Consider the following 19,951-nt stretch of genomic DNA (forward strand, 5'->3'; position numbering starts at 1 on the left):
TGTTTCTTGGTATCTCCACGTGTGAATTTCTGCTCATTTCTTATAAACATTTATTTTAAACAAGGGTCTCCAAATCAAGTCAAGAAAGGAGCTAAGTTCGTGTAAGAGCTGTAAGAAATGGCATCCCTCAGAAGGGCTAAAAACTCTGGAAACAAATGTTTAAGTTTGATTTTATGAGAATTAAACAAAGAAGTAAGTATAATGTGGACTAGACCATAAGTTACAAGATGATTAGAAGACTTTAAGTAACTTTAAATTTACTGTGATCTCACTCACATATCTAAATAAAGATTAAGTTATTGAGAAATTGAAGGGGTTTGGTCAGGGAAAGAAGCATAAAAGAGGCTGAGTGATTGCTTCCAACACTGTGCAGAGGAGAGACTGTGTATGGTCTTTTGCAGCAAATGGGACTTTAACTGAGGACATTTGGTTGCTGTAGCTTGGTGTCACTCTACATTAAAATTACCCCATTAAATCCCTTTGCTCTGATTTTATGCTCCCCACACTGTCAGTTGCACATAAAAGAAATGTAATTCAAACTATTTTTTGGTTTAAAAAAAAGGAAACAATGTCTGAGCTAACAGAAAATCTGAGTTACAGGCTTCAGGAACAGCTAGATCAGTCAGGTATTCTCTAATTGGCACCCTTCAGACACCCTCTTACTATGTAGCAGCAAGAACACAGTTTTTGTTTTGTTTGTTTTTGTCTTTGTTTTGTTTTGTTTTTCTGCCATATAAATACTGAGTTGAATGTCTGAGGTCATTTCATTTTCCCATATTCACATCAGAAATCCCAGGGCTTCATCTCACTTGCCTAGCTTCAACTAAATGACCATTCTTGAACTCTGTGGCTAGGATTGAAGGCAGCAGAACAAGAGTAAAGTACACATGTATTATAACACAATGTTTTCTTAGTGAGATCAAGTGCCCTGTTTGTCTTATTATATCACTATATTCCCAGCATCATATAACACTGCTTGTCACATTATAGGCACTAAATAAATATTTTTATAAGGGTTAAAAATTTTAAATTTATTGTCCAAGCCCATGTAAAGGACTCATTCCTGGACTTGGAGAATGGGATTTGTTGTTCTTTTATTAGCTGAGTAAGAAATGCCAAGGTGTTCTCAAAGATTAAAAAAAAAAAAAGTTATGAATAGCAAAAGTAGTTCCAGCTTTATAGAAAAGATACAACAAATGTCATTAAAGCAAGCAAAACTTATGGAGACTATACTATGCAGAGAGAATGACTGATTATTGGAAAAGAGAATATGTCCTTTACTCATATTTTTAAAACTATCTTTCATTAAAATGAAAAAAAAAATCCATTTCTTTCTTTTGCAGTTGACACTTGAACAACCTGGGTGTCAGAGGCATGAACTCACAAACTCACCATGTAGTCAAAAATGTAGGTATAACCTTTAATTCCCCATAAATTTAACTAATAATAGTCTACTGTTGACTGGAAGCTTTACTGATAACATAAACAATCAATTTAATACATACTTTTATACGTATTATATACTATATTCTAACAATAAAGTAAGCTAGAGAAACTATTTGTGCCTCGGTGGCTCAGTCAGTTAAGCGTCTGACTTCAGCTCAGGTGATGATCCCAGAGTGCTGGGATCGAACTCTGTGTTGGGCTCCCTGCTCACGGGGAGTCTACTTCTCCCTCTATCTCTATCCCTTGTTCATGTGCTCTCTCTCTCTCATTCTCTGTCTCAAATAAATGAAAACTGTATTAAAAAAAAAAAAAGAAGAGTAATATATCAACAGTATTGTACTCTTAAAAAAAAAAAAATCCCCATATAAGTGGACCTGCACAGTTCATACTCACGTTGTTCAAGGGTCAACTTTACATTGTTGTATGTTTTTTTGAGATTGAGTAATCCTAAATTTAATCCTAAACTAGTTCCCAAGAACTTTGTTACCCGCGAATAGATCAATTATCAAACACTTAGCCTCTATCTCATTTAACACAATGAGACTCTACCACAGGACTACAGTAAGCAAACTGAGGGTCTGCACAATGACTAGGTACAGACCAAAGTCAATAAGTGCCTCATACTTCAACTTAAATAAGGAAATAATAGATATCCAAAAGAAGTTAAGCTCAATATAAGTTACGAAGAATTATAGTAAGTTTTAAAAATGATTTATGCATTAATGCTGAAGATAAAATTGCCATCAAGACCAATTTCTCCCTTTGATTCATGTTCAAGTAGATTAGCTCAAGAAACGAAGAAAAACGAGAAAAGCAAATTAATCTTGAAAAATCAAATCTACCAGTAGGTTGGTCTAGGACTTCCCAGAATTCAAAACTGTAATAAATAATTGTCTGTTAAGCCACCCAGTCTATGGTATTTTATTACAGAAGCCTGAGTTGACTAAGATGCTCATCAAATGTGTTCAAGAAGCATATAGCTCTGATTGCTATGAGCACCCATTTGTGACCATAAGGGAAGATAGTATCATGATAAGATTAATATATAAAACAGAGAAAATTGAAATAATTGAAGAAAAAAAAGACACAGAAGTTCTGACTGAAAGTGCCTGAAATTTGTACCACAAATTTCACAAACCAATACATTCTCATATTCTTTTTTTTTTAAGATGTTATTTATTTATTTGACAGAGAAAGATACAGCAAAAGAGGGAACACAAGCCAGGGGAGTGGGAGAGGGAGAAGCAGGCTTCCCACAGAACAGAGAGCCCAATGGTGAGCTCAATCCCAGGACCCTGGGGTCATGCATGACCTGAGCCGAAGGCAGACGCTTAACGACTGAACCACCCAGGCACCTTCTCATATTCTTTAAGACAGTTGAAATTCTGTGACATTCATTTCAAACTATCCCAGCTAAGGGACTTCTCTCTACCAAAACTCCCTCAAGCATTTGTTTACATCATTTTTCACTTATTTAGATAATCTCAATATATGGGAACTTCCAAGGATCATTCTTATCATGGTGGTTGATTCTTAAAAAACTTTTTAGTGGGAACTGCTGTAATTTTCCGAAGGAACTTTTTATTCCCCTTCCATATAACTCAACAGAAGACATTTATTATAGCTGGATATGCATCATTTTTCCCAGCATGCCTCCTCTAATGCCATGATGTTCTACTTGAATTGATTTTATCACTGGGTAATTGGTTCTTTCACATCATAGTTTGTACAAATTCGAGTTTGGATCAGCTACTTATATTTTTATTTTGTTTATATTAACCAATCCATTTATAACTCCTTTTAACTATACTGAGCTTTACCTTCTCTTTCTGTTTTTAAAGGTTCATACAATTTTCTTCAGTTGCACATTTCAAAATACGTTTTGTGGTAGATTATTTTCAAAGATGTTTGACAAAGTTCCTCTCATGATACTTTACAATGTGACTTTGCCACATTTCTGTCACGAAGAGGAGTCTACCCTCTTCCTCTAGAATCTGGAATGGTCTTTTGACTTGCTTCAGTAATTGAATGCTAGAAGTGAAGTCATACTTTCTGGGCATAGGCCTTAAGATAACTTGTAGCTTCTCTACTGGATCTCTTGGAATGCTACCCTGAGAGTGGTATGTAAGGAAACCGGCTGGCCTACAGAATAACGACAGACCACATAGAGGAGAACCAGCCTTCACCGTCTGGTAGTCAGCGACAATTGCTAGACAGGTGCATGAGGCCATCAGAAACTTTTCAGCTAATCTGACCCTCTGATATATACAGGTAAAACAGCAGAAGAATCATCCAACTAATCCTGAGAATCATGAGAAATAACAAATTATTATTTTCCCAAGCCACTAATTTAATGGTTTACTATGTAGTTGCTGATCTGAAACAAAAATACTAAACACAAATATCACACCAACCCAAAAGATGCAATGACATTTGTGAAACTAATGGACTTAAATATGCATTTTCATAGAAATATTTACTTAGCTGTTAAGGGATAAAAAAAAATTTTAGGTAAATAAACTGTTTTAAAACATCCTATTTTTATTAAATATATATTTAATTTATTTTATATTCTATTTTATTTTATTGTGATAGAGGGTGAGAGAGAGTGTACATGCATAGGGAGGGGAGGGGGCTGAAGGAGAGGGAGAGAGAGAATCTTAAGCAGGCTCCATGCTCACTGCACAGTTCGACATGGGGCTTGATGGCACAACCCTGAGATCATGACCTGAGTCAAAATCAAGAGCTGGACACTTAATTGACTAAGCCACCTAGGTGCTCCCAATTTAATATATTTTAAGTTTTAACTCAGAAAGACAATTAAAAAATAATTCATAAATATCAGATAATTAGGCCTATTACACATTTTTAAAAATATACTATAATAAATTAATTTTTTACTAAAGCATACCCCATTTACAGAAAAGTGTATATAGCTCAAGGACTTAATACATATTGGAGCTTCTTTTAATAATGCCTATTAATATTTTGTTCTCAAGAGACCCCAAGATAGGCAGAAACTCTAATTCTCCTTGTTTACTCTTTTTCTAGCATAATAGTACACGCCGGATTAATTCATTAAATATACTCCAGTCGGTTTTCCTGTAACTCTACATATACATGCCTAAAAATTACCGGTTATGAAAAATCGAGCAACAAAATAAACTGGGGTTCCAGGGCGGGTGAAATCAAAGTGGTGGCACAGTTTCATACATATTAAACCATTAAGTACTACATAAATACTACAATATATATGGCACTTCCCCTTGAAAAAGACCTGAGGTTTAGTTGTGAAAAAGGGCCTCAAAAAGGATGAGGCTCTTGAGTTATCATGAAATGGTGGAAGTAGCGTCACCTGAAAGTTGCAACACCAGCTGTGGATGGGTGGGGGTCATAAAACCCAGTGAACGGAAGTCGCTGGTATATGTATATTTTTGTGGATTACTATGCTGATGGACTCAGCTTGTTGAAGTTTTCTGGGTCCATCTCATGTTTCTCATGAAGAAAATCATACATAAACAAACATAAAGTCTGTTTAAGTTGTTCCCAATATATCAAAGGCATGGGAACAAGTTTCATTTTCAAAACAAAGCATTATCATAGAACTGACTGCTCTTGAATTACTCATCTTTTGAAACTCTCCTATTTGTTCATTTACTGAGTTTGGACAAAGCTTCATGTCTTGTTTTTTTTTGTTTGTTTGTTTTTGTTGTTGTTTTGTTTTGTTTTTGCTTTTTGGTACCTGTAACATATTTGAACAATTATTTGCAATGTCGAGTGAGCTTCAGGATCCAGAAGATTATAAATCCACTATAAATCCCTTCTTCAAATTAATGGAAAATTACTAAAAGAGAACTGTCCTGCTGTTCCAGACTGTTTCAAATAACATAATTTTAATTTATCCTCTGGGGAGCAAATTGGAAGTAGGTAAAACAAATGAAGACATATTAAATAAGAGATTATTGTTCGAACTCACAGTCTAAGGCCCTCTGGATATAAGAACCTCAGCACCTTAAAAAGATCCTTTGCTAACTTGCTTTAATTATTTATCTCCAAATAGCAACCTCAGTCTTTATCCCAAGTTTCTAATTCTCCAGCTGGCAGATTTTAGGTGTCTGAAACTTACTGCATAAAGTAAGAGAGTCCAGGCTAAAAATAGGCAGATGTCAATCCTTCACTACCAAATGGGTGATGAAAGGAGGTCTTGGCCACCTCCTGCATGCAGCCATTTCATCATTGCCTACTATTCTTTAAAAGGTAAATAGCAAACCATTTATTTTAGTGAATTCATTTTAACAAATAAATAAATGATGTTAAACATAATAAAGATTAGAATTGTGAGTTCTATTCACAATTGTTAGTTCTTGCCAGAATTATAGGTTAATTACGAATATATACTGTCAGCACCCTCCACTATTCATAGTATTTGCTTATAGGGAGGGAACGATTAACTTCTTCATGATAGCTGCCTTGGAATGTCAATTTGCTCTGATACCTGGCTAAAGAAAAGCAAATAGAAAGACATCAAATGTCATCAATATTTTGTAGATACATGTTTTTTTTTTTTTTAATTGCTTTATTTCAGGGTCATGGGCAAACACTGTAAGGCTCTAGCACTTTAACAGTTTCCCCCACCCCACCTCCCCGCCCACACACACAAAATTACCTATCCAGCCTAAACAGTTGAAAGTTTGGTGTTTATCATTTACTCAAAGATTATGAATTCAATTTCCCAAACTAAGGAAATACAGAATATAGCCAAGTATCCAGTATTTCTTTCATATATAGCTTAGACGAAGTTTCTTTTTTTTTTTTTTTAAAGATTTTATTTATTTATTTGACAGAGAGAGATCACAAGTAGGCAGAGAGGCAGGCAGAGAGAGGGGGGGAAGCAGGCTCCCTGCTGAGAAGAGAGCCCGATGTGGGGCTCGATCCCAGGACCCTGGGATCATGACCCGAGCCAAAGGCAGAGGCCTAACCCACTGAGCCACCCAGGTACCCCTAGACGAAGTTTCAAATGGAAAGCTGCTAGAGATTGAATGTTTGTGTCCCCCCCCCATAATTTGAGGCCACCATGTAGGGGATCTCCAGGAGCATGGCAGACACCAGGTAAACAAACAAACTCCAGCAGCTCCAGGTTGTTAGGAAGGTGACAGGGCCCCTGTGGACGGCACATCACCTTCTGCTTCTGGCTGTGGCCCTGCTGAGCGACAGCAGACCCTGGCTCAGAAACCCCATGGCCCAGCTGCTTGACTGAATGTCTATCAGAGCATCATAACCATCCTTCAAGTCACCCCATCTCGCCTAAAATGATTTCAGAGATGCCGTCCCTCGTCCCACCATCTTTTCACATCAGAACTTTTCCTTTTTAAGCATGTATCATACCTAATACAAGAGAGCAAAAGTTACTTCTTGGTTCATCACTTTAAACCTGGCTCCTAACAGGACCTGGAACAGTAGCTACTTGTTGAACTAATCGAATGGGGTCACTAATTATTGAACAACCAGAGAGGGTCACCCGGGATGATTTCTTAGTGGTATCAGTCACTCTGTGAGGCAGATGAGGATGGTCACTCATTATAGACTGAATTGTGTCCCCCCAGAATTCATATATTGAAGCTGTAAGCTCTCCTTACCCTGGGTGAATAGAGCTCTGTATGGAGCTCTGATCTGATACAATCTGTATCTTTATAAGAAGGACCCCAAAGAGCTTGTTCTCTGTCTCTCCAAACACACACATGAAGGAAAGTCCATGTGAGCACACAGCAAAAAGGTGGCTATCTGAAAGCCAGGAAGAGAGCTCCCACCAGAATGGAAACCATGCTCATTCCCTGATCTCAGACTCCCAACCTTCAGAACCGAGAGAAAAGAAAATTTCTGTTGTTTAAGCTGCCCAGTCTATGGTGTTTTGTAATGGCAGCCCTACGTTGCCTTTGTCCCTGCAAATCCTCTAGGCTCTAGCAGATAGTATTTTCAGGATTATATTAGACTAGTGATCCAAAGCGATTTTTATCTTTGGGAAAGTAGGTTAAGCTTCCTCACCTATCAGATGATTTATAGGCAGATCATAAGGAAAAATAACACAAAATTCCTGTAATGAATATAAAAGAGCATAAAGTTTAATGAGCTGCATTCAGCAGACATAAGAATTAGGTAAAGCCATTAATTTAATGGGAAATGTTAATTCATAACCACCTAGTTACCCTTTTTCCCCAAGATTAAAAGTGAAGTTGTTATGCATGTTTTCTCATTCTAGAGACAGAATAATGTTGAATCTTAAAATTACATTTGTCAGCTATCTGGTATGATTATTTTTTAAAAAGTTGTCAACACAGGAAATGTCAGATGCAATATTTTGTAGTTTTAAATAAGATAACCTAAATATAAATGATATTTGATATGGGATTTTATTTCTGAATAATTTTCCAAACTTAAAATAAATCAGCATGTTTGATGTTTAAATTCTAATGAATTCAGGCAGTTCTGATGAAAGTTGTTACCTGGTGTTATTCCTCACTTCCTTGAGCATACCCAGATGATGAAAAGAAATTATAGGTAATGTTATGCATGAAAACATAGGAGCACACAATTAATAAAATTAAACACTTTCTCAGTTTTTTTGTTTCTTTAAGCACATTTATAATAAAAGTTTGAGAAGGCAGGAGTATGTTACATTGTATGTGTCCAAGGTACTTTTTATACTAATATGTTCATCTTTAAGCACATTAAATGATTTTAGTTTTCATCAATTTATTAACGCCTCCTTGTTCAGAGATGATGGTATTAACCCAGTAACACCTAAAAAAAAAAAGGTTTAGAGTGCTATAACCAGTAGTGAAATCTGACTTGTTTTGAGTCTTCTAACCTTGATTAATCATTGACCACTACTGAAAAGTTACTGCCCTATAAAAGGGTTTTTTTTTTCTTTTTTTGCCAACAGGCAGAGTCAAGTCTTACCATACCAACACAGCACCAGACATAGGTAGAACAATGTAGTAGGAGTGCATTCTCACTTAAAAATATAAAGGAAAAGAGGGATGCCTCAGTGGTTCAGTTGGTTAAGCATCTGCCTTTGGCTCAGGTCATGATCCCCAGGCTTTGGGATGAGTCCTACATTAGGCTCTTTGCTTAGCGGGGAGTCTGCTTCTCCCTCTTGCCCTGCCTGCAGCTTCCCCCTGCTTCTCTCTCACCCCCCCCCACACAAATAAATAAATAAATAAAATCTTTAAAAAAAAAAAAAAGGAAAAGAAAGAACAAAATATACCTGAAGATGATGTTAAAAGAAGGCAATGTTCAATATCCTATACAGACTAGAGTAATGTATGTCCTATATGGACTAGAGTTGTGTCCAGCCATTTGCTGCTAGGGAATTATCTCACTGCTTTTGAGCGAGAAGAGCTGCCCAGCTGGTTAGAAAATTCAGATCGAACAAAGACCTAATAAACATAGGTTGAACCAAACAGGCTTTGCATTAGAGTTTAGTACAGTGAAAAAAAACCTTTATAACTTTATTATTTAAAATTTCTTTTTGAAGAAAACTTTTTTTAAGTGGCACGATACTAAAAGCGATTTTCGTAACTTAGTTACTGTTCCCAATTGTAAGGCCCCACTGATCAAATAATATGTTATCAACCCCGTAAAGAGCATTTAAATCATTCAACTACCTTCTCTCATTCCCTTGATGTTTGCTTTCCTCCAGATGATATAGATGACAAAGACAGACAGAAATAGAGCTGGAAATAGAATTAACAGAAACAGAAATAGATATCTTTTTTTCATTCAGTAATGCTTGGATTTCTCTCCCTTGCTATTGGATATATCTCCTTACACACCCCAGATTACCTTTTATTTTTATCACTTTCACATTTCCTTCATATATCTCTTCTTACTTCTGTCCTCTGGCCAAGGTCCTCAACAGTACTGTGAAGAAAATTATTTATATATGCCGTGTTGAGGTAAGACTATTTGTTACCTAAGACTATTTGTTACAAATAGGTAAGACTATTTGTTACTATTTGTTACTATTTGTTACCTAAACTTGTCATGCCAAGTTGGCTTACACTACAGAAGATGTTAAAAAGTCACTGAATAAATCATAATTTTGCATTTATACTAAGTTCCTTTCCTACTTTCTTTTTCTGATTTAATTATGTATCTATAGTGACTCTCCTTTTAACTTCAAGAATTTCCCTCATTCATGTTATGGCCTCTTCTTGTCATCACGTTGGTTCCTTGACATATCCTTTACATTCGTGGCCCTCAAAATCTCAAATTTCTATACACAAATTTTCCATGTTGCATTTGTTAAAATTCTGATTCAAGACACACTCCTAGTGATGCTGATCCTATTATTCTTATATATTCATTCAGTTTTGATTAATGCTTAGCAATTTTTACTTCAATTATTTCAACTTGGTCTTCTGAATTAGGAATAAAGGGAGATCTTAATAACATCATCTAATACCAGGGGAAGGTCTGCTATGCAAAAGACAAGAAAGATATTCATGTATACTATATATTTTATAAGTCTAATAAATGTATATAATTCTACATGCTGATGAACATAATTTCTTAAGAAACAATGCATAAAGAAAGAGATGAATAGAAACTGAAATCATGTCTCTGAAAAGATGAAACAACATAAATCTAATCTGAAATAGACAATGATCTCATCAGATAGAATACATTATAATAAGAACGGGCAAATGTTATTTCTATACCACAAGTTCTTCTTAATATTCAATCGGGCTTACAGTATATTCCAGCAATAAAAAAAGTGTTGAATATTATTCAAATACCAACAATAAATGTAGAGTAGCCTCATGAAATCAGTTGTATAAAGTAGTTGAGATATTAAAAAGTTGTCGTATACTGGGATAAAACATCTGCATCTTCTTTCTTACTTGTAAATGAGCAGGACAAACTTCTATAAAATATTTCCTCCCTTATGAAATTTTAGTCAGACTTATTTTTTTCCTGTATAGCCTCCTATTGCTCCATTATGCCTCTGACAATGTCCATTTAATTTGATGAACATGTTTTTTGTTCAATGTAAAATAGCTGAAATAACCTAAAATGTCTAATCCTCCTGATGTGCTCTGAATTTACAAAAGCTTCTAAAGAAATAATGGATGAAGCCAGGGATACTCTGTGGAACTGAAATTGTCAAAATACAGAGTTGGAGGCTATTTGGCTATTGGAATAAAGGAATGGAGTATGACAACTGAAAAGTATAATATGTCCGTCTAAATATACCTGCCCCCTTTTGGAGACCTTACTCGGAATGAAAATGGAAGCACTACAATAACTGAAAAAGAAACAGTGAGATGTAGCCATAAAATACATTCAACAACAGATGGTCAAGAGAAAGATTATTGAACCCAATATGAGAAATAGTGGTATCTATTATGATATTTAAAATATAACAGGTAAAGAGAAAATGAGATAGTCCACGTTAAATTCCATAATTTACGCAAGGGGAATTTTCTTTGTCATTGTAAAAGAAATAGGAGAAAAATTAGAGTATATAAATGAGAGTTCTAGCAGCTCTTCATTTATGGTTTCTTCAACAAATATTTATTAAGCATACGCTATGCATTAAGCACTGAAGAAGGCACTAAGGATACAAAAACGACTAGAATGCAGCTCCATTTCCCACAGAATTGAACTAAGCTCAGAAGGACAGGAAAGCAAAAAGGCAATTATAGATATAGATATAGATAGATATAGATATAGATATAGATATAGATATAGATGTGAGCTAAACACAGGTAGATGGTAGACAGATGTTGGAAGGACTTACATTCAAACAGAGGGAACAGGCCTCAGAAAGCCTTTTGAAGGTGTGCTTCAGCTACATACTGGAGAAAAAACAGACACCAGTGAGGACCATTCATTTGAAGTTGAGACAAGTGCAATGACAGAGAAATATGAAAAGCGTGAAGCATTCATAAGTGGAGAGCTCAACGAGGCTAGCATAAATTGCAGAGGGCAGTAAAATAATTCTTGGCTTTTATTCTGCTTCTGACCTTGAAAAAATTATTTAGTTGTATTTGGCACAGTCATGTCCCTTTCTGGAAAATAATAAGGATAAATAAACTTTTTAGAGTTTTTTCCATTTCCAATTTTTCTTCATTTATTCGATTTCAAAATGCTTGCTGAAAATTCTACCACAGAGTAAATACTGCCTTTTTAATGCTTATAAAAATATATAATACATATATAGTATAGAAAGATATGTAAATATTTATAAAATATGTATTAATTATATATTAATCATATACAAAAATATAAATATATAATTAAAGTGTGTGTGTGTGCGCGCGCGCGTGCGTGCACACACACTCACCAACCCTGGGCAATCCCAGGCAGAGTTTCAAGATCAGTATATATTATCCTCAACATTGTGTCCCATGCTTTTCAGTCATTTTTCTCCTCCTAACCAGAACTTGATGTGCTCCAGGTGCAACTTTTGCAAAATTTTATTTTGATGTGCCATTGATAGTACTAGCCCCCGGTCCTGACCTAATATTGTTCCCTTCTACCATAACATACATGTCCTATAGTTCTGTCTCTGAAATCATTGCTAAATTAGTAACTCATTCCTATCAACTAAATATAGGAATTAAGTTGGTAAGTGTTCCTTGCAAGTGATTTAACAGGGGATTTATGGAACAATTAATTTATTCAATTGTATATTTGCCAATGATGGGATAAGCTCCAGTCAGAGGTGATAGAAAATATTGAAAATGCCCAAGTCTTTCATGGATTCTCTCTTACGTTCCATAGAAACATCCATTTACCAGACTGAATGGAAAGTAAGTCTTCATGTATGTAACATTAACTGACAGAGAAGTAAAGATCGGCAGAAGTCAGACCATTACAATATTGAAATAAAATATCTAAATTTTAGGAGTTCTGTGACCCAAGTAAGTTATTTCACCTTTCAGATGCTTGGCTTCTCCATTGAAGTGGAAATTCCAAAAGAAACTATAGACTTACTGTGAGAAATACATTAGAAAATGCATCTTAAAGTACGATATAAAACCTACAGTACTGTACAATGAGACTTATTTTAATATTTACTAACTCGTTACATGTATAAAAATTTAAGAATGTAAGGGTATGTTGGCACAGAAGCAACTGTATCCTTTGATTGGTCCAAGATATTTTATTGGAAAAAAGTGTGCTTTGAATGATGAGCAAGCTATATCCTACTTGAGTGTAGTAGAATTTTGCCAGGATCTGTCCTGGGGATAGCCTGAGAAAAGATGTGTCAGGATGGATACAAAGAATGGGAAAAAAAAAAAAAAAAAAAACAGCCTTTACCGAGGAACAAGGGTACACTGGCCAAGTGGGGAGTGCAGAGGACTGCAATAACACCAAGAAGCCAAACTGAATATTCTGTAGGCTGTTGAGAATTGTCCAAGGAGATTATTTAATGGGAAAATAGTGATGGGTCTTTAAAAGAGTTGCATGATTTTATGACCACTATTATCAACTGCCAGAATATAAACTGAGATTACTACCAATAATTTTATTGAAGTTAAACTTTGATACTTTATATCACAGAATTAATTATTTTGTGCTAATGTATACTCCTATTTTTTTTAATTGTTACAAACATACACTTGGGTTATTGATGACATTAAATAACAATGGTTTTAGTCAAGAGAAATAAACCAATTTTCACAAATTAAAACAAAAATCTTAGTCATTAGAAGGCAATAATAATTGTTCACTGTTCAGGGAGAGCAGAAAGGACAAGAGGTTTCTGTTTTGTTTTGGTTTGGTTTTTGTTTTTAGAAGCAGCAGTAAAAATTTTATCTAATAAATAAGAGCTTTTGTCATGCAAAGAGCACAGAAGTTGTCATTCCATCTTACAAAATAAAAAACTGAAGAAACTAGAAAATCAACAATTCTTCTTAGATCCATCAGAGAAGTGAGGTTGCAGGGAAAACCACTGCCCTCAAAATTGGAGAAAGATTGGAGGATACTGAGAATTATCAATTCCTAGAACAGAGAATCAGGAGCAGAAATCCATAAAACAAGTGCTGGGGTAAGAAGGCTGAACTGTGATCAACAACACACATTCTGAATACAAGTTCATTGTTACATATGTGGATTATAAATATGGCCTAAGTTTGCACCTTATTAATGCAGTCCTTTAACAACCAGTTTTAATTTTTTAATTATTTTTTCAGGTTTTTTTCCAGTTTTATTGATATAACTGACATATAACATTGTATATGTTTAAGGGGTACAAAAATTGATATATGTTGTGAAATAATTACTGCCATAAATTTAGTTAACCTCCATCACATCATGAAGTTACAATTTCCCCACCGCTGTGGTGACTTTTAAGATCTATAAGCTTAACAACTTTCAAATATACAAAACTCTATTGTTAGTTACAGTCATCATGAACATCCAGTTGCTTTTAATGTTAATAAAATCTAATTGTTTTTCTGTCGTTAATACTTTTGCTGTCTTAGTTAAGAAATTCTGAACACAAGTTCACAAATACAGTTACATATTTTTTAAGAGGCTTTATGATTTCAGCTTTCATGTTTAGACCTGTATTTTACCTGCCATCATTGTGTGTGTGTGTGTGTGTGTGTGTGTGTGTGCACGTGCGCGCATGTGTGTGTGATTTGAAAAAGGAGATCCAAGTCCATTTTTACAATGTGGACTATCCAGTTGTTCCAGCAACATTTGTTGAAAAAAACTTTCCATCCCCCATAAAATTGCATTGACACCTTTACTATGTGCATTGGGCTCTTTTTGAACTTTCTCTTGGGTTTCAAAGATCTACATATCTATCCCTTTACCTCCTTCACACTGTCATTTTTACAGTATCTTAAAAGCGGGCCTTGAAATCCGTTTCTGGGATTTAAACTAGTATTCCAACTCTCCACCTAGGTGGAAAGCATAGATTTCGGGAAAACATCCCTACACAGATCCTGATATCCATTTATCTCTCTCTGCTTTTTCTCTCTCGGTTGCATTTTTTGAGAGTGATGCTTGAATTGTAACAGGAACAATACAATGAAATATATTAATGTATATTTATCCTTTTCATTGCTCTTACATGATCATCACTCTGAACATCATCTGCTTATCTTCTTGAGGACATGTGCTGCAGTTATTTTAATTGTTATGGAAGAAATATAAAAAGAGAGAATGGGTCAAATTTGAAATTTAATTACGTAAAAAGAGATAATTGAAGCATCTCAAAAGTAAGATTTAATGGGAAGAAGCATTTTCTAAATGTTATATGCTACTTAGTACAGCAAGGACTAGCACTGGAAGTATAAAAGAGAGAATTATATTATAGTCACGAAAGAAGTCTGGTTTTAAAATATGCCTGCAAATTCCTTGATATTTGTCCATCAAATAATGGAATTTCTTTTTCTTCCATTTAAATATAGGCCAGCTTACGTGAACCTCTGCTACTAAGCAGAATTAACAGAAGAGAAACTGCCTGACTTGTGATGCTAGGTTAGGAAAGGCCTGATTCCTTCTTTTGGGACATTCATTTTGTCAAACCAACAATCATGTTGTGAGTGGCCAAGCCTCACAGGGAGGCCACATGTCATATTACCCAGCAGTACAACTTTAGTTAACAATTTCCAGCCAACATCGAGACCAGGAGATATGTGACAAATCAACCTTCAGATCATTCCTGAATCTGACTTCTAGCATCCAGTAATTCCAACCTAACACTGAGTGAAGCAAAAATAAGCTGTACCCCCAAAGCCCTGCTCAAACTGAAGATCTGTGATTGAAAAATAAAAAAATTCCTCCAAACACTAAATATTGCACTAGTGTGTTTCATAGCAATACATGCCTGGAACGAACTTAGGTCCAGGAGCAGAGCTATGATAGTAAAACACTTAGAATGGGAGAGAGTGGCTTAGGCCCAGGGGGTGGGAGAAGTTAGAAGGACACTGAGAGTCCCAGAGACTGTGAGCAGAAGCTTGGTGGCACTTCAAAAGAATGCTGGTGGGAGATGAAAGGAACGTGAGAAAAATGTTATCAGGAGGTGGAAAGTTTAATGATATCGTCACCTTTGTTAACTTGAAAAATAAAAAAAAAATGAACTTGATGATCTAATTAAGAATATTCCAGACAAAGCGTGAAAGTTGCCATCTGGCTTCTTCTAGTTGCTCATAGAAAAACATAAAAGAAAACAGCATAAAGAAAACATTTTTTTAGCATTATGGCAATAGAATTTCAGGGTTTGGTTTGACAATAAAACCATTTGTCATCCACATAGTCTACATTAAGCAAATGATTCTGAAAAAATAAAAATGTTTCTTGAGCTGAGATCAAATCCAGGGCGTTATCAGGAAAATACTGTTTCCAGAAGCTACTCAGGTATAAAACCCTTTGTTAAGATCATGGGTATACTTATTGTGGTACTTCCAACAGACAACAGTCCCTCTTAACATCTTAATATCATGCCACAGTGATGCTCTTCATTACAGAATAGAACCTCTCCTCAAAACTTACAGGAAGCCAAAGGTAGTGTTAAAGTAATTAAACAAGGAGACCCTTCGACAGGTGGCTCTAATGTCTTCATAGCAAACCAAAGTCAGAGTTAGTACACTCAAATCCGAAACAGTGAAAACTAAGAACAACCAAACACGGCCAAGGAGACTCTCTCAAATAAAGCGACTGCTTAAACTATAATAATCAAATAATTGCTTGGCTTTGCTTCTGTATGTTCTCTATAGTAATCTTGTCCTTACCTCTAGTCAGTGGAGCACTCCTAACCACTTTCTGTCAGGCACTGCCCAATTCAAATCCATACTTGGTCAAATAAACTCTGAACATTTTAGTGCACGTTGGTTAACTTTTTAACGATAGGGATGAACACATCTTGATGAGATTTGTGAGTGTGGCTTTTGTCTAGTGGAACAAATGCTATTAATACTCACAGAAAACCTGCAAGAATTTTGAGGCAAAACAAAATGAAGTGCATTGACTTTTGAACTAGCATTGGCATGGCGGATGCTGAGAAGGCCATTCAGCTGCAAATATCAATCATTTATAATGCAAGAGACAAGAGAATTCAGACGGTAGAATCAAGAACCTTGAAGGTGCATCCAAGAGCCATTCAAAATCATTCCTAGGCCATAGGGTTGAGCCCTAATAAAAGAGCTGGCAGCATGGTCTTGGCTGGATTTTATATTTGCTTTATATGCATTCCGTTTTTTGAATGGGATGGTCTGTAATAGCTATGCTAGGCCAGTCTCACCATCTTGTATCTTTTCGGTTGTGAGGGGGGCTGGTGGGCAGGGGGCAGTGGAACTGCAGAGGAACAGGTCATTTGTCTCTACAGTTCCCGGGTCTTCAGACACAGGGGAATTGTTCTGGAGGAGCTGTACTGAAGGAACCGTACTTGAAAAGACTACATCTGGACATAATTTAGATAATGAAATGTTGAACTTTAAGCTGAATGTGATTCCATAATAAATGAAACTTTCTTGGGGTCTTGGGAAAGGGGTTAGTATATTTGACATGTGGGAAGAATAGAAATGGGTGGCAGATTATGATAATATAAAAATATGACAGCAAACTCATTGACACTTCTCTCCATCAAAAGGTAGATCCTAATTTCCCTTCTTTTAAATATGGCCTGGCCTTCATGACTTATTCCTAATTAATCAATATAAATTATTATATATAAATTAATATCATTTATATTAATCATATAAATTATGATATATGCATTTCAAAGCTGGTTTCAAAAAGGCAAAGCCACTTTTACTTTGCCCTTTCCCTCTTAGAATATTTGCACTTTGTATCCAGCCACTAAGTTTTAAGGAAGCCATGGCAATGTGGAAAGGCCAGGTATACATGACTTGATGGGCATCCCCTCTACTTAAGTTCCCAGGCGACAGTCAGGACCAATCACTAGTCCTATGATACACTTCGTATACCACTCTGCCATTTTGGAAAAATGGAAGTGATGAACGCGGAAGGATTAACTACATACCCAGTTACCCAAAAGAATCATTTATAATGAAAGAAGAATATTGCAATCAAAAGATTATTTAAAATGGTAAAGACATATTTCTCTACTAATAGAGCTCTGTGATGGCTTATAAAAGAGATCAGCTCAGCTCTTGAGAAAAGAAAATTTCCTTTTTCTGTATATATCTGAGTTCATTTCAGTAGAGCTGCAATCCCACTGCAATTTTTGAATCCATATTTTGAATGTTCAGAGAAGATTCATAAATACATTTTGCAAAAATATGCCTGCTATACCTTATGCTATTTGAGATTTTATAATTCATTAAACCAAAACTGTGTTATAATTGTGCAGCATAAAGATTAAAGTTAGGACTTTAGTTAAATACATATGCTCCATATTACTGAAATAAGAAATGAAAGGCTGAGGACATTTATGGATCTGAGGAGTATAAACAGGATATTAAGAACAGCATATTGGCATGGAAATAAAGAATCTCTGTCTCTTCTAATGAACTAAGAGAAAGATCCAGAAGGAAATAACAGCCTGTAATATGGAAATAAAAGTACCAAAAATGACTTCTTGGAAACCACTAAATAATTTTCAAGCTCTTTGTTGGAAGAAAAAGAAGAAAAAGAATTGCCTTCTACTGCTTGTATATGATAAAATAGTAGATATGTTTTCTGTTCCACTGGCAATATGAAGATTGCCATGTGAACTATCTCTTTCTGTAAATATATTTCTCCCTGTCTTTCCCAGGTTTATGGAACTTTGCTCTCTTTTTCTGGTGCTATTTTAAGCTTTTTGGGGGGGAATAGGGCAAAATATGTAAGATAACCAGCATAACATGTACAGTTAACCTCACTGTAAACTCATCCAAGAAATTCTAAACTCCTAATGCCTTCCATTTCTACTTTTGCTGTTATTGGTTGTTAATAAAAGGGAGATGGGTTTCAGGGGTCTCTAAACAGTTGTACCCCCATTGTTTGAAGAAAACAGTAAGTGTGTAAGTAGGAAAGACACTAGACTGGCTTTAAAAAGGATACTTAGATTCCAGATTATGAGGAAAATGAAAGCATTACACTAAAGTGAACAAAATTTCATTAGCTCCCCAAATGTCTAAGTGTCCTTCCTCTCCTCCTGTGGGTTTGAGACACTTGGGGTTCCCCGTACTCTCTCTTCTGACTTCCCCAGGGAAGCAGAACTTGCATTAACTTGGGGAATGTTAGGAATGCTATGAATTTCTTTACTATTATATAGTTCTTAGGACGCATTGCATTTTAGATTCTCTAGACTCAGATTCTGTAAAGAAGAAAAGAACAATCAACAAAACTGCTGAACTTAAAGGGAAAAAAAAAAGCTAATTAGCAAACAGTTGTAAATGGGTTTGTTTACTTCAGGACCCTTGATTTCTTCCTGTTGTTCCTTAGCTTCCTTCCCTACACTGATTTCCACATCCATCGTCTTTCATTTTTCTGAAAACAGCTTATGCACTTAATGGTCCAGACTGGGCAATCAATGTTGATTGAAATCAACTTTCCAATTGATGCAAGAGGTCCACTGCTGCTCTAAGAACCAGCTGTGTAAATCTAAGAGAAAGATAACTGTCAGCTTTTTCCCTATGTAATTTTACATTTTCTTAAGCATACTGCTGTTTTAATGACCCAGGAAGCACTTGTATCTAGAAAAGAAATCACTGGGTAAACTCCAAAGGTTATACCTTCAAATCCCACCACTTTGACATGATACTAGACAAAAAAAAAAAAAAAAAATTACTGGCTTGTTAGCAGCCGCTTAGAAATGATTTGATTTCTTGGATACAAGGATAGGGCTCATGTTACTGTGGTGCTCATTGAGAATAGGCTATTCCTAAGATAGACTCAGTGGAAACAGTGCCTTTTGTCTTGCCATGGAAGAAGGGCCCTATTTTCAAAGTCATCCAACCTAGTATACTTCTAATTACAACCTGATGTTGGTTTTACAGAAAGAAGGCTCACAGCAGTGTGAGGCAAGATTGTTTCATTTCTCTCACCATAGGGTATCTATGTTCGGCTTTCAGAGTTGAAACCAGGGAAGCTCCATTATATAACCCTTCCGCTTTGTTGCCCTGGGGTGACTATAAGACATCATCTCTTTCCATGAGAGATTTCTATTTGCTCTGCTTGGTTTCTTCTCTTCCACCTTGGCCTCCATGAAATCCCTTACTTTTTGCTACCAAAAAAAAAAAAAAAAAAGTGACAAAACTCTCATTAAATATAATAACTGTCTCTGTAGTTTTAGTCTAACTTTTTCAAACATTGTATTTGCTTTATGTAGCATATTTTTAAATGGGATTTGGGTTTTAAGTTTAAGTTCACAGCAAAATTGAGGAGAGGGTGTAGAGATTTCCCCTAATTCCTGTTGTCTACACATACACAGGCTCTCCCACGATCAAAATCCCCACTGGATCCGTACTGTTGTAACAATTTATCACTCTACACTGGCACATCACCATCACCCAAAATTCATAGTTGACATTAGAGTTCT

The sequence above is a fragment of the Martes martes genome (genome assembly GCF_963455335.1).
Source record: "Martes martes genome assembly, chromosome: 5".
Taxonomy (NCBI): Eukaryota; Metazoa; Chordata; class Mammalia; order Carnivora; family Mustelidae; genus Martes; species Martes martes.